The sequence below is a fragment of the Anomaloglossus baeobatrachus genome, chromosome 6 (genome assembly GCF_048569485.1).
Source record: "Anomaloglossus baeobatrachus isolate aAnoBae1 chromosome 6, aAnoBae1.hap1, whole genome shotgun sequence".
NCBI lineage: Eukaryota > Metazoa > Chordata > Amphibia > Anura > Aromobatidae > Anomaloglossus > Anomaloglossus baeobatrachus.
The window spans coordinates 88,394,631-88,409,586 of NC_134358.1; positions in this window are offsets into that span (position 1 = coordinate 88,394,631).

Genomic DNA, 14,956 nt, shown 5'->3' on the forward strand with positions numbered 1-14,956 from the left:
TGGAAAAAAGGGAGACTCCGCTTGGAGTAACCCTTGCTTGATGTGTTTTTAAAAGAAGCCAAGATGAACAGAGCTGGGATCAGGAAAGACTTTGCTACCTACCCCGGTGTCATCCTGGGGACGGATAAGAATGGCGTATTTTTGAATGTGCTTGATGCAAATCTACCTGTGAAGTGTACAACTGGGGCACAACTGCTGCCACTGAAGGGGTGGGTGTGTGTGGGGCCCAATTTTTGGAAAAAATGGAGACTCCGCTTGGAGTAACCCTTGCTTACATTGTATTTAAAAGGAGCCAAGATGAACAAGTCATGGTTCAGCAAAGACTTTTACCTACCCCGGTGTCATCCTGGGGACGGTTAACTATGGCGTATTTTTGAATGTGCTTGATGCAAATCTAGCTGTGAAGTGTACAACTGGGGCACAACTGCTGCCACTGAAGGGGTGGGTGTGTGTGGGGCCCAATTTTTGGAAAAAAGGGAGACTCCGCTTGGAGTAACCCTTGCTTGATGTGTTTTTAAAAGAAGCCAAGATGAACAGAGCTGGGATCAGGAAAGACTTTGCTACCTACCCCGGTGTCATCCTGGGGACGGTTAATTATGGCATATTTTTGAATGTGCTTGATGCAAATCTAGCTGTGAAGTGTATAACTGGGGCACAACTGCTGCCACTGAAGGGGTGGGTGTGTGTGGGGCCCAATTTTTGGAAAAAAGGGAGACTCCGCTTGGAGTAACCCTTGCTTGCTGTGTTTTTAAAAGAAGCCAAGATGAACAGAGCTGGGATCAGGAAAGACTTTGCTACCTACCCCGGTGTCATCCTGGGGACGGTTAATTATGGCGTATTTTTGAATGTGCTTGATGCAAATCTAGCTGTGAAGTGTACAACTGGGACACAACTGCTGCCACTGAAGGGGTGGGTGTGTGTGGGGCCCAATTTTTGGAAAAAATGGAGACTCCGCTTGGAGTAACCCTTGCTTGATGTGTTTTTAAAAGAAGCCAAGATGAACAGAGCTGGGATCAGGAAAGACTTTGCTACCTACCCCGGTGTCATCCTGGGGACGGATAAGAATGGCGTATTTTTGAATGTGCTTGATGCAAATCTAGCTGTGAAGTGTACAACTGGGGCACAACTGCTGCCACTGAAGGGGTGGGTGTGTGTGTGGCCCAATTTTTGGAAAAAAGGGAGACTCCGCTTGGAGTAACCCTTGCTTGATGTGTTTTTAAAAGAAGCCAAGATGAACAGAGCTGGGATCAGGAAAGACTTTGCTACCTACCCCGGTGTCATCCTGGGGACGGATAAGAATGGCGTATTTTTGAATGTGCTTGATGCAAATCTACCTGTGAAGTGTACAACTGGGGCACAACTGCTGCCACTGAAGGGGTGGGTGTGTGTGGGGCCCAATTTTTGGAAAAAATGGAGACTCCGCTTGGAGTAACCCTTGCTTGCTGTGTTTTTAAAAGAAACCAAGATGAATAGAGCTGGGATCAGGAAAGACTTTGCTACCTACCCCGGTGTCATCCTGGGGACGGATAAGAATGGCGTATTTTTGAATGTGCTTGATGCAAATCTAGCTGTGAAGTGTACAACTGGGGCACAACTGCTGCCACTGAAGGGGTGGGTGTGTGTGTGGCCCAATTTTTGGAAAAAAGGGAGACTCCGCTTGGAGTAACCCTTGCTTGATGTGTTTTTAAAAGAAGCCAAGATGAACAGAGCTGGGATCAGGAAAGACTTTGCCACCTACCCCGGTGTCATCCTGGGGACGGATAAGAATGGCGTATTTTTGAATGTGCTTGATGCAAATCTACCTGTGAAGTGTACAACTGGGGCACAACTGCTGCCACTGAAGGGGTGGGTGTGTGTGTGGCCCAATTTTTGGAAAAAAGGGAGACTCCGCTTGGAGTAACCCTTGCTTGATGTGTTTTTAAAAGAAGCCAAGATGAACAGAGCTGGGATCAGGAAAGACTTTGCTACCTACCCCGGTGTTATCCTGGGGACGGATAAGAATGGCGTATTTTTTAATGTGCTTGATGCAAATCTACCTGTGAAGTGTACAACTGGGGCACAACTGCTGCCACTGAAGGGGTGGGTGTGTGTGGGGCCCAATTTTTGGAAAAAAGGGAGACTCCGCTTGGAGTAACCCTTGTTTGATGTGTTTTTAAAAGAAGCCAAGATGAACAGAGCTGGGATCAGGAAAGACTTTGCTACCTACCCCGGTGTCATCCTGGGGACGGATAAGAATGGCGTATTTTTGAATGTGCTTGATGCAAATCTACCTGTGAAGTGTACAACTGGGGCACAACTGCTGCCACTGAAGGGGTGGGTGTGTGTGGGGCCCAATTTTTGGAAAAAATGGAGACTCCGCTTGGAGTAACCCTTGCTTGATGTGTTTTTAAAAGAAGCCAAGATGAACAGAGCTGGGATCAGGAAAGACTTTGCTACCTACCCCGGTGTCATCCTGGGGACGGATAAGAATGGCGTATTTTTGAATGTGCTTGATGCAAATCTAGCTGTGAAGTGTACAACTGGGGCACAAGTGCTGCCACTGAAGGGGTGGGTGTGTGTTTGGCCCAATTTTTGGAAAAAAGGGAGACTCCGCTTGGAGTAACCCTTGCTTACATTGTTTTTAAAAATGATCCAAGATGCACAGAGCTGGGATCAGGAAAGACTTTGCTACCTACCCCGGTGTCATCCTGGGGACGGTTAAGTATGGCGTATTTTTGAATGTGCTTGATGCAAATCTAGCTGTGGAGTGTACAACTGGGGCACAACTGCTGCCACTGAAGGGGTGGGTGTGTGTGGGGCCCAATTTTTGGAAAAAAGGGAGACTCCGCTTGGAGTCACCTTGCGGTGTTTTACATGACTTTAGAAGGGCGTGCCATGCCTATATCTGTGTGTCCTCCTCTTTTTCCTTGTCCAGCTGTTTTGTTTTCGCATGAGTATATGTCCTTGTCACTTTCCCATGTGTTTGTGTTGTGTTGTGAGTTGTTTGTCACCTTTTGGACACCTTTGAGGGTGTTTTCTAGGTGTTTTTATGTGTTTGTGATTGCCTGCCATTGTTTCCTATGCAGTTCGAGTTCGGTTCGTCGAACGTTCGACGAACCGAACTCGAACGGGACCTCCGTTCGGCGAACCGACCTCGAGCCGAACCGGGACCGGTTCGCTCATCTCTAATGATTAGTACACAGGTAGCAGTCACATGTAAGCCTTGCTGCCTGGGTCTGAAGGCGCGTCTCCCCAGAGGCATAGTTAGGGCTTCAGCTCAGGGGGTGAAACATCTATGTGGACCTGTAACCAGGTAACTCTAATTGCAACTATGGAGTTGCACCCGAATTGTGAATGTAGGGGAATCTCAGCAGATGATTATGCTGTTACTTAAAAACAAATCTTTATTCAAAGATCAACACTGTGGAGATATGAACAGGAGGAAAGCGGTGGCTTAGACCTGGCAGCAGGAGGACTAGGAACCAGGCAGCAGAATTAGATGTTATTTGCCATGTCACTGGTGAAAGTGAAAGAGTTAAATAAAAGTTCAAAGTTATTTTGCCCAGAGCTCTCCATTGTCCTATGTTTAACTGAACCACCCGAGATTGCGACCGACTGCGGGTTGATGGACGCTACCCTGAGGAGTACAGTAAATGTCGCACAACCCAACTGGCTTTGTCTGGCGAAGGGGTGCGGAGCCCTCATGTCCTGGTGTCCACACCTCCTTTTAGTAGTCCCAGGTGGGTCTATCCCAGCAAGGGCCTGTGTGCATAACCCGTTCCCCTGGTAGATATGCTTCTGCCTTTACTACAATAGAATCTAATGCCCGGCAGTGCATATGACCTAAGTGTTGTCTCACAGTGCAGGATAAAATCAGTGTGTAGGACAGATGCCTAGAAGAGGTGAGAAAAACCTGAAACAGATGTTATTATAGATAGAATTAAATTCCATGACTTAGTGCAGCAATTACAAGCTTGAAGGTGGAGCTTGGCACTATCAGGGCAACCACGTCAACTCACCAGACTTTTCATAGGGATTATTGCTGAAATAGCACTATAGACACTCCTGCCTCCATGTAGCCATGCCTTGTCGTGGTGGTTGGGCGCTGGCACACTCACAGTAAAGGCTTCTACAGCACCAAACAGCTGTATATGTGAGGTGAGCCCAGCTTGCATATTAAAGGCTTTAAGGCCACACTGCTGGTTTTCATTGTGAAGCATTACTCTACATGAACATGTCCTGTTCTATTTTCTGACAGTTTTGCAGCGAGACCACTTGTACGCCATAACCCAATGTGATTTACTGTACAAAAATAAGAGCCCTGCGATTTGTAAAATACATTTATTACGCAAGTCAAAAAAATGCTTAGTGTCTCCGTCCATCCCCATCTGGTTTCATTTTAATCTCACTTCGAGCTACATATGAAATGTTTCTTGGCTGTTTTCATTCTCTCAGTCGATCTTGATTAATGGCTTTGAAAGTAAAAATAATTGGCCTGCATCAGATTTCTTTTATAACTTGTTCACAAAGAATGCAAGCGTGGAAAGTGATCCTAAACAGAAGGAATGCATTACATTCACTCTGAGAAAAAGCAGCCCACCAGCTCTCTCTATGTATATTTTTATAACAGGCGCCTCCTTGACCGTCCATATTACTTCTGATATGAGAAGCCAAAACCTTATGTATACTCCATAAAAGTGACCATTTAACAATATAGGAAAACCTAAATACCACACATGCTCAACTCATAAAAGTCCAGCCAAGTATTATGGCCTTCAAAGCCTTGAAAGGTAAATTATAATGGAAAGAGTGACTAAGGAAAACAGAGGTCCAAAATTAGGAAAGGCTAATTGTCTCTGTGTTTTACATTACCAAGCTTAAAGACACCCCTGAGGTATTTTATTATAAATTTGTAATAATTTTACAGTATCCAGTTTCAAGTCGGCAGTCGATGGTTTGGAAAATAGCTTTAGATAATGCTAACAGTTAACGTACAAGTGGCTTTCTAGTATTTTCCTAATTCTACAGTAGACCGGAAATTAACTGTATGTTCTTTGAAAGAAACACATGGTATATATACTTGAAATGAATCTCAGGATTGGGACCAGTTAGTTTTCTTTGCTCTAATATCCAGAATTAAAAACATTGAAATTTTGTTCATACAGTCAGCTTTTTTGGTCATTTATTACTCAACAGTGTCTTCAAGAAGACTTCCCATTAACCTTTTTTCCTTCCAGAAACTTGTTTATATCGTGTATGTAGTGCAGTGTGTGTTAAAATGCTAACCTCTCCGGGATTCAGCACTTTTACGCTCCTTTTCTCAGTGAAATCACTTCTCTTAAGACTATACGGGTTACACTGCATTCTGTGTGACTCAGAAGTAGCTTTTGCAATGTAAAGGCCGCTTTACACGCTGCGACATCGCTAGCGATGTCGCTAGCGATCACACCCGCCCCTGTCGTTTGTGCGTCATGGGCAAATCGCTGCCCATGGTGAACAATATCGGAGGTATGCATTACACGTACTTACCTGCCTAACGACGTCGCTGTGGCCAGCGAACAACCTCTTTTCTAAGGGGGCAGTTCCTGCGGCATCACAGCGACGTCACACAACAGGCAACCAATAGAAGCAGAGGGGCGGAGAGCAGCCGCATAAAGGTCACTCCCACCTCGTTACCGGAGGACACAGGAATGCTGTTGTTCGTCGTTGCCGGGGTGTCACACGTAGTGATGTGTGCTGCCTCAGGTACGACAAACAACCTATGTCCACAACGACCAATGAGATTTTGAAAATGAACGACGTGTCAACAATCAATGATTAGATAAGTATTTTTGATAATTAACACTCTCTCGGAGCTGTTACACGCAACACCGTTGCTACCGACGCCAGATGTGCGTCACGAATTCCATTACCCCGATGACATATCATTAGATATGTCGTTGCGTGTAAAGCCCCCTTTACATTCTAAAAGAGATTTCCAGCTCACAAATTGAGCATAGAGTTTTCTGTATAATCTGAAGAGCGGTGACTGGGTACATCACTCAGAAGAGAAGTGGAACAGTGGCGGATCCCATAGAAGACAGTCGCAGGTCAGTCTATTAACACACACCACACCACATATATACATGTTTAGAGTAAAATGTTTATGGGAGGGCTTCTTTAATAAAATGACCCATTATTGATGTAGAAACATATTGTACATCCCTAAGAGAACTTCTGGGCAGAAATCACAGTTTGCAGCGGCATTTACAGGCTCCATACATGTCTTTGTCACATGTAAATGTGAACAGATCCTGTCCTGTCATGGCAGCTGAGAACACTGGGGAGTTTTTGGCATGAATGCCCAAGTTAGCTAGGACTCGGAGCAGCTTCATCAAAGGCATGGACCAATTTTATTGTATAAATGGTCCGTTTTTGGATTTGACACTTCATAGGCTTACATTGTAAAGACAAATTCTGCTTCACAAATACAGACTTATGCCAGTTAGAATTGAAGTTGTCCTGCGCTGTCCAGGTCCATAAATGTGGATTACTACTATGGCATTGGACTCTGTTCGCACTGCAGAGTCCGACAGGCAACCTGGTATCTTTTAAGTACTCAGCTTTGCTGGGCAATGGCTGAGCTGTTTTAGTGCTCCCAGCTGTGCAGGCGTTAATACTTTTTGGAGCAGTGTGCTACTCTTCTGAGAGCCAGGTTGCTAATTACCATCTATAGCTGCTCTTTTCCTACTTAAGGCTGGGGAGTATAGTAGGAGATCGCTGAAGATAGCTTCAGCTTAGCTCCAGCAATCCTGGTCTCAGTGGTTATTCCATTCATGGTGAATTACAGTTGCTGTTCTACATGGTGTGAATGTTCCCCTGTTGTGAATTTATTGCATACCCGTTTCTTTATTTCCTGTACACATATAGTCTCCCCTTTGTGTTTAAGTGCAGTGTGTATGAGGTTTTGTTCTCTCTTTTTCATATATTTTATGTGGGGCTTTGTTACTGGGTTTATGGCCTGCAGGAGTAAGATCAGGGCTTAGACAAGAGTCAGGGTCATGCTGGGGGCTCGGACCTGGCTACCATCAAACTTACCACCGAGATAAGGGACAGCGCAGAGTCTCCAGTCTGAGGGCCAACTTAAGAGCCCTCATTCTGTCAGTACATACCCCGTAACAGATGTCATGTGAGTCAGAAGAAAATTAGAGGGACACTGGAAACTGTGGAAAACAGTAATCGGTAAGTGTTTTTATGCACATCCACTACATGCATACTTCAAAAGTATTAGGGCATAAAATTATTGTGGGAGTGTTTAATTTGGAATTTATGAGAGTAATTATCTAAAATGGTACAGGGTGGTTTACCCTTCATGATGCCCACAGCCCTAATTGTTTCATGATACTTTGTCTGAGTAATTCCCAGGCATGACAAGGTTCTGGCTGTTAAAGGGAACCTTTCACCAGAAATGTTGCTATTAAACTAAAAGAATCCCCTTCTGCAGCTCATGGGCTGCATTCTATAAAGGTTCATCTTGCTACTGGCCCCCCTTTCAGACCTAAATAACAACTTTATAAAATATTACCTTTTGCTATGGTAATGAGGTTTGCTGACCCCGTGGGTGGGCTGTATTTCGTCTGTTATCCCCCCTCCTGCCGCTGTTCGCCATCCCCCAGTGTTCATTTACATAAATGAGGCCGCCGCCCTCATGTTCCGCAGTCCTCCAGAAGTCTCGTGCATGCGCAGTCGCATAATCTCGTGCCTACGCAACAACATCACTGGCGCTCGCGTTTTGAAAACAGTGCTCAATCTCGTGATAGTGCCACTGCGCATACGCAAGACTCTCGGAGCACTGTGGAAGATGAGGGCGGCGGCCTCATCTATGTAAATGAACACTGGGGGAGGGCGAACAGCATCAGGAGGCGGAATAACAGATGAAATACAGCCCGCCCACGGGGCCAGCAAGTTTCATTACCATAGTAAAAGGTAATATTTTATAAAGTTATGTAGGTCTGAAAGGGGGGCCAGTAGCAAGATGAACCTTTATAGAATGCAGCCCAGGAGCTGCAGAAGGGGATTCTATTAGTTTAATAGCGAAAATTCTGGTGACAGGTTCTCTTTAATAATGTTTGAGATTATCAATTATCTCTAAGAAGAAAAATATTAATATATTAGGTTAATATCACAATTTCTTCATGATTAAGGAAATTGAACGGGTACAGATAATGTGAACCAGGATAAAGCATATTAAGGTCTCACTTGATAGCAGAGTATTGCTTTATCCTCAAGTGCAGGAATATAGCTACATTTGCTCTTTTCATATAGTTTATAAAAAAAGTAGATTATTCAAAGGGATAAAACAAAAGGCTGTGTGCCCAATGTTCCTATTTCCCAAAATGTGTTAAAATGCAAAATTGCATTTCACCGCGACGCTACAGATTGGGCTTTGGTTTTCAGAACAATAGATTCTTTCTTCTTATTCAGATTTCATATTCTCCGGTAGTAACATAATGCAGTTATTGAATATTTGAATTTAAATTCCTGTGACCTTCTATGTATCTTCCCTCTTAGTCATGTATTATTACGTTATTTAAAGCAGCTCACATATTCGCATTCTTGTGGGAACAGATATTCACCATCGAATGTATGAATTTGCTACCAGCATTATAAAGAGAAAGGGAAGAGCTGCTGATTCAATAAGACTTGTATTTCCATTGTTATATAAGATTTAGTTCCTCTTCTGAGTAATCTTTACAGATAGTTTTGGACTTGTAAGAATTACATAGCTGGATGTACATCTACAGATTAACTCCCTGCATGCAAAGTTAGAAGATGTGACAGCCATAGACATAAGCTAATGAATTTGAGGCAAATCAACTTCGCCTGAAATTTTAGTACAAATGTGGACGTACTTAAATGCTGCTGTTTTGGAAATTTGCTTTGGACAAACAAAGTAAAATGTCCATTTTGCTGGATTCTGATGTAACAGGTTACGAGGATGCAGAAGCACAGCAGTGCAAAAATACCTTATATATAGTTCTTGAAGTATATTAAAGAGCACGTCCACTACTTGGACAACTCCTTCTCATTCCTCTTGTTGACCCCTGTAAAAATAAATAAGCCTATACTCACCTCTGGTGCAGCTGCGGTTCCAGCAATGTCTGAAGTCGCGTCCCCGGGGCCCATGTGACATTGTTATGACACATGGGCCCAGCGACCAATCATCCTCAGCTTCCTTCACTCTGCCTTTCTGCTTAAATTTCCAAAGGTGGGGAGACAGACACCGGGTGCTGAATGGTCGCGGGGCCTGCGTGTCATAACAATGCCACATGGGCCACAGAAATGCCACTTTAGATATCACTGGAAACGCAGCCGCACCGGATGGAAGCATAGGCTTATTTATTTTTACAGCGCTGAACAAGGGGAATGAAAAGGAATTGTCCAAGTAGTGGACATCCTCTTAAACACTAGAAGTCCCAGGAATTTCGAGCTGCATAAGGTTCCAATGGTAGAAATGTCAAATGACCCCTCTCTGGGACTTCTAGTGTTAATACACTTCAAGAGATATACACCCCGAAGAAGTGGTGAAACGTACGTTGGAGTAGCAGGACGTGGATCTAGTGGCCAGTAGTAAGTATTGTGCTTATCTGCCTGTCTCCTTTAATCGTATGGTCATTTATGACCGGGTTATTCAGCCTCAGACAAAGAGCAGCATTAGACATGCGCATTTTACTATTTTAGTGGTTTACAAGTGTCAGCGATATGGCACAGCACAGAGCACTTTAATCCCATCTAATTATGCATAGATTGTAGTATTATACTGTGATTTATAATTCACATACTTGGTGAAAACTTAGATATCATAGGATTTAGTGCATGTAATTGTAAAAAATAAGTTTCAATGGTTGTATTTATATATCCTTGGATTATTTATATTGATCAATGAGTTAAAACAGCATAGAACACATTATATTTATTTTTCTATTTATGCACCATTTGTGGTCCAATTTACTGATGTATTTATTATTATTTTTCTATGCAAATTGAGACTTTATATAGTGCAATTGCAATTGTGTCACTGTTCTTACAACCTAATTATTCTAGCCTACATCCATGTCCCCGGTTGTTATATTGTGGAACTTTTTACTTATACGTTTTAATATAATAAATTTTGAATAAAAATTAATATTTTTTAAACTATCCTGGTTTCACTACCGATATATCGTCGGGGTTGCGTCGCTAGTGACGCACATCCGGCGCCGGTAGCGACATCGCAGCGTGTAACACTAATGAGCGACGATCAACGATCGCAAAATCGTTCCAAAACGGTGATCGTTGACACGTCGCTCATTTCCTTAATATCGCTGTTGCCACCGGTACGATGTTGTTTGTCGTTCCTGCTGCACTACACATCGCTACGTGTGACACCGCAGGAACGACGAACATATCCTTACCTGCCTCCACCGGCAATGAGGAAGGAAGGAGGTGGGCGGGATGTTACATCCCGCTCATCTACGGCCCTCCGCTTCTATTGGCCGGCCGCTTAGTGACGCCGCAGTGACGTCGCTATGACGCCGAACGCACCTCCCCCTTGAGGGAGGGATTGTTCGGCGGTCACAGCGACGTCACTGACAAGGTATGTGCGTGTGATGCTGCCGTAGCGATAATGTTCGCTACAGCAGTGAGCACCAAATGTCGCATGAACGACGGGGGTGAGTGCTATCGCGCTTGACATTGCTAGCAATCGCTAGCGATGTCACAGCGTGTAAAGTACCCTTTAGTCCACATCTGTCTGTCAGGGATGCATCAGTGTCATCCCAGCTTTTGTCACAATCCCACTTATCTAAATAGCCTAATCTATCAACACACAGGCTCCAACCCAGCTATAGTATAACCCGCTAAGCCACAAGACCAATTCTGGTAAATCAATATACATTTAGAGGTCTGGCTCAACCAAAGAAAGTGGTGCTCTCTAGTCAAAAAGATGTATAATTAGCAGGTGTAGTCTTTAGAACCCTTAGAAAAATTGAAGTAGTCAAAGTAGAGATTTTTTGAATAATCCTTTAATCAAGTGGTAAAAAATCAATCAACCCAATCAAGCTGCATTTCACATGCTTAAAACAAAACTTATAGGGAATCAGTCATCAGGTTTTTGCTCTCTCATCTGAGAGTAGCAAAATGCAGGAAAAGAGACCCTGATTCATATGCGGCATCACTTAGTTTACGGAGTGCTGAAGTTGTGACACAATCAGAGATCTTAGATATAGTACAAAGTAGTACAAAGAAAGCAAACTCCATATACATATGCTAATGGCAGTGAGCTGCTTATCATAGGATGGGTTGTGGTTGGACTAGCTAGTGTCAGGCTGCCACTAGGGGAAGCTGGAGCCCTGCAGGGCAGAAGCTAAACAGTGCCGAGTCAGTGAGGAGGTAGACACGCCGTGTGTGCTTGGTGCAGTAACTCTCTGCAAAGCAGATGCCGCGAGGCGTGTGGGGGAAGGTCGGGCAGGCCGGGTAATAGACTGAGCGGAAAGGACGAAGACCGAATGAATGAGCAGAAGTGAGGTCGTAGGCAGGCCGAGGTCAGTACGAGAGGAACAACCGAGAGGGGGAGGTAGGAAGGGGGAAAAAACAATCGGAGCTAGAGGGAGTAATGGAAGTGGGAACGAGGAGCTGACACAGACAGAGGGCAAGGGCTCAGGAGGAATGGGTCAGGATCAACAGGGACTAGCAATCACAGGCAGAGCAGCGCTAAGCTGATAGCGGACGCTGATTCACCAGGGATGACACTATTATAAGCTTCCTCGATCCGGAAGATAGGCCCAGGATAAAGGCTCCGCCCCCTAGCCATGTGGTCGGGGAGGCAAAACCGGGACAGCTAGCAGGCGCTGGTGTAGCTGATATAGTCCAAGCAATTATAAGCTACTGCTGCTAAAAAAATCATTGCAAGTACACAATAGCACACAGTTTCATAAGTGATTTTCAATTTACGTACAGGAGATAAAAAGTAAACGAAAATCACAATTTTTGAGACACATGTCCCCATAAAGAATAAGTACAATGAATAATGAATAAAGTCACGGTACCTGGTGGTAACATTCCACGCCAAAGCGCCTAGCCCACAGACATGAGTTACCCCAAACTGAAGGTGAGGCCGCTGCGAATTGAGGGACACCTTACTAATGGTTATGATTACCATTGGGTACCAAAGTATAACAATAAACTTCACAACTAGACAGACAATGACAAGACGAGTGAGGGGGGTTAAGGAGGGAGAGGAAAGGTGGCGGGGGAGAGAATACAAGAATCCAGACAGTTTCCCTAGGGCCCACAGGCCTGGGTCTTACAGGTCCTCACCCCCCGCATAGTAGTTACATGGTAACCGTACCGCCCGGAAGCGTTCCATTGTGTCATTCAATAGTGCCGTAAGGTGTTCCATGTGTCTAACATCCAGTAATCTATACTTGAGGCTCTGGAGTGAGGGGGTCCCTGGCTGCCTCCAATTCCTTGCTATTAGGCACCTGGCTGCTGTAAGTGTGGCGCCCTGGACAAGCCAGGACGTCACAGGTACTGCAACAACACACCCCACATCACGGCTAGGCACATCTAGGTCAAACAAAAATCCTTGTTGCCTCCCTTCAGGGGCTGGTGTCCACACCAGGGGGTGGAGCCAGGCAGTTGGCCCCACCCACCGAGGAGTACACAGTCCTGGAGGCGGGAAAAGGAGAATAGTAGAGAGTTGAGTTTTGGAGTTTAAGGAGTGAAGTGGTAGTGGAGGAGACTGACCATGTCCGGGTGCGTGGCCCGGGCACTTAACAGCAAGGTTGGCAGACGGTGGTGACCGTCTGCAGGAGGGGCTGATTGACGGGAACCATAAGGACCGGGGATGGGCGGTGGCCCGCCGATACTAGATCGGAGAGCGAAGAGAAGCCAGCACCATTCGGCAGGGCTTACGGACCCCGACCAGGCTAGGAGTCGCCGTAAAACCGGTCAAATCTGTTAGCGAAGTGAACCTCCGGGGTTTCCCAGCAGTCAAGACCCGATTGAAAGCAACAGCTCAAACCGTGAAGGGAAATACAGTCACCGCCAAGGCTACAGTTGCCAGAGCCTGCGGGCAAAAGGGGCTCCCTCAGCATCCGTCCAAGCTGGGGAGTGGGTTACCGGTGGGAAGCCACCAGAACCGAGAACATAACACAGGTGCAGGGAAAGGTAGTCACCGCCAACCTACCGGGAGAAGAACAACCGCAGCCGTCTGTGGGACCCGTCCATCCATCCGTTTGTTTTACCGGAGACTTTGCATTCATCATTGGCTGAGTGAGTACCACTGTGCCGTGCGGCACCGCGCTGCCCCCGCGACCCTGCACCTCACCAGGCCCCGTAACCCGCCTGCCATCCCTCCCTCACCGGGCCCCGGGACAACCAACCCCCCTACCCACGGAGGGGAAAAACAACATCCAAGCTGCTGCCTGTCATCGCTCCCGGGATCCCCGTCCAGAGCAGCGGTGGTGCCACAACTTCACCGCCACCGTGGGTGGCGTCACAGACAATAAATCCCCCAAACCATTCCCCTTTTCACTCACGCCGCTCGAGTCCCCGTGATCCGGCCCACCGCTTGAGCCACCGAGCAGCAAGCGAAGCAGCAGCAGCGCCGGACCCGAGCATGGTGAGCGCAGCATCCCCTCCCCGCCCGCGACATAAGGATGTGAGACATAAGCTTAGAGGCCGTTTTTCCCATGCCCCCAATCCCGAGGCCCAGAACATAGATCAAGGGATCAACATCTACATCTATATAAAGTACTTTATGGATCAACCCCTTTACCTGCTCCCAGAAGGGGACTATCCCTGGACAGGACCAGAATATATGTAAAATGGTGCCCGTGCTCCTCCCCGCATCTCCAGCAGCAAGCTGGTATAGAGGGGTCTAAGCCATGAAGGAAGTCGTGGTACCAAAACAACAAAATTTTGTAGATATTCTCTTTATATAATGTACATATTGATGTCTTGGCGGCGTTACCCCAAATTGCTGTCCATTCCCGAGGTAGAACCCGCCTTCCCAATAGAGACTCCCATTTCCGCATGTATGGAAAAATCCTCTCAGGCCCGTCCCGATGCTCAGAAAGCACCGAAATTTGTGTTTTAACCCCTGTCTCTTGCTTTCCTCAGATTACATAGCAAAAAACCTGCAGAATAGTGGTGAGCAAAATGCTCTGTGCTTGGGTACTCGGCAAGTGTAACGAGCATTTTGATGCTCGGGTGCTCGGTTCTGTATTATACTAGACCGTCTGAAAATGAGCTAAATGTATCACCGTGGCTCATGTTGGATAATAAATGGTTACATCTCTTTTAAGATCAAAAGATATGGACACATTGTACATGTACAGAAAGCCACCTTACTGTATTATTGTAATTGTAGAAGCTTTTATTCCCATCAACATGTTGCGAATAGAATATTGAAAATAAAGACAACAATTGCTGATGTACATACTAACGAAAAAAGTAATAATTGGCCACTATGCAGGCTATGAGTGTTTACCGGCACACAACCCTTCATGTATAAGATGCTAGTTTATTGCTAGAATCTTATTGTGACCAATAAAAGAGAACTGTTTCTACTGTAGAAGGTGAAACATCCTTTTATGCCTGGTTGAAAGAAATGGTGACCTTCTGTCCTTGTGCCGTCTTAAGCTTCATCATAGAAAGCTTTGTGAAAATCCCAGGCATATTTGGAATTTACCATAATACTTCCAGGCAGTTCCTATACGGCAAAAAGAAATACATCATAGAGAATATACTTGTCGTATTTGAATCGTGTGTTTGTATTTCTTTTGGAACGGAAAATAAACTGGATACAACTTCTTAAAGAGCCATTTCAGGTTCTAGAACAACCAGAGAAATGTGGACTGGCGCTTTGTACGCCACTCTTGACCCTATTGAACTCGTAATAAAGTGCACCAAAAGTTTAGAGATGGGAACTTTTCTTATACTTTTATATGCTTCT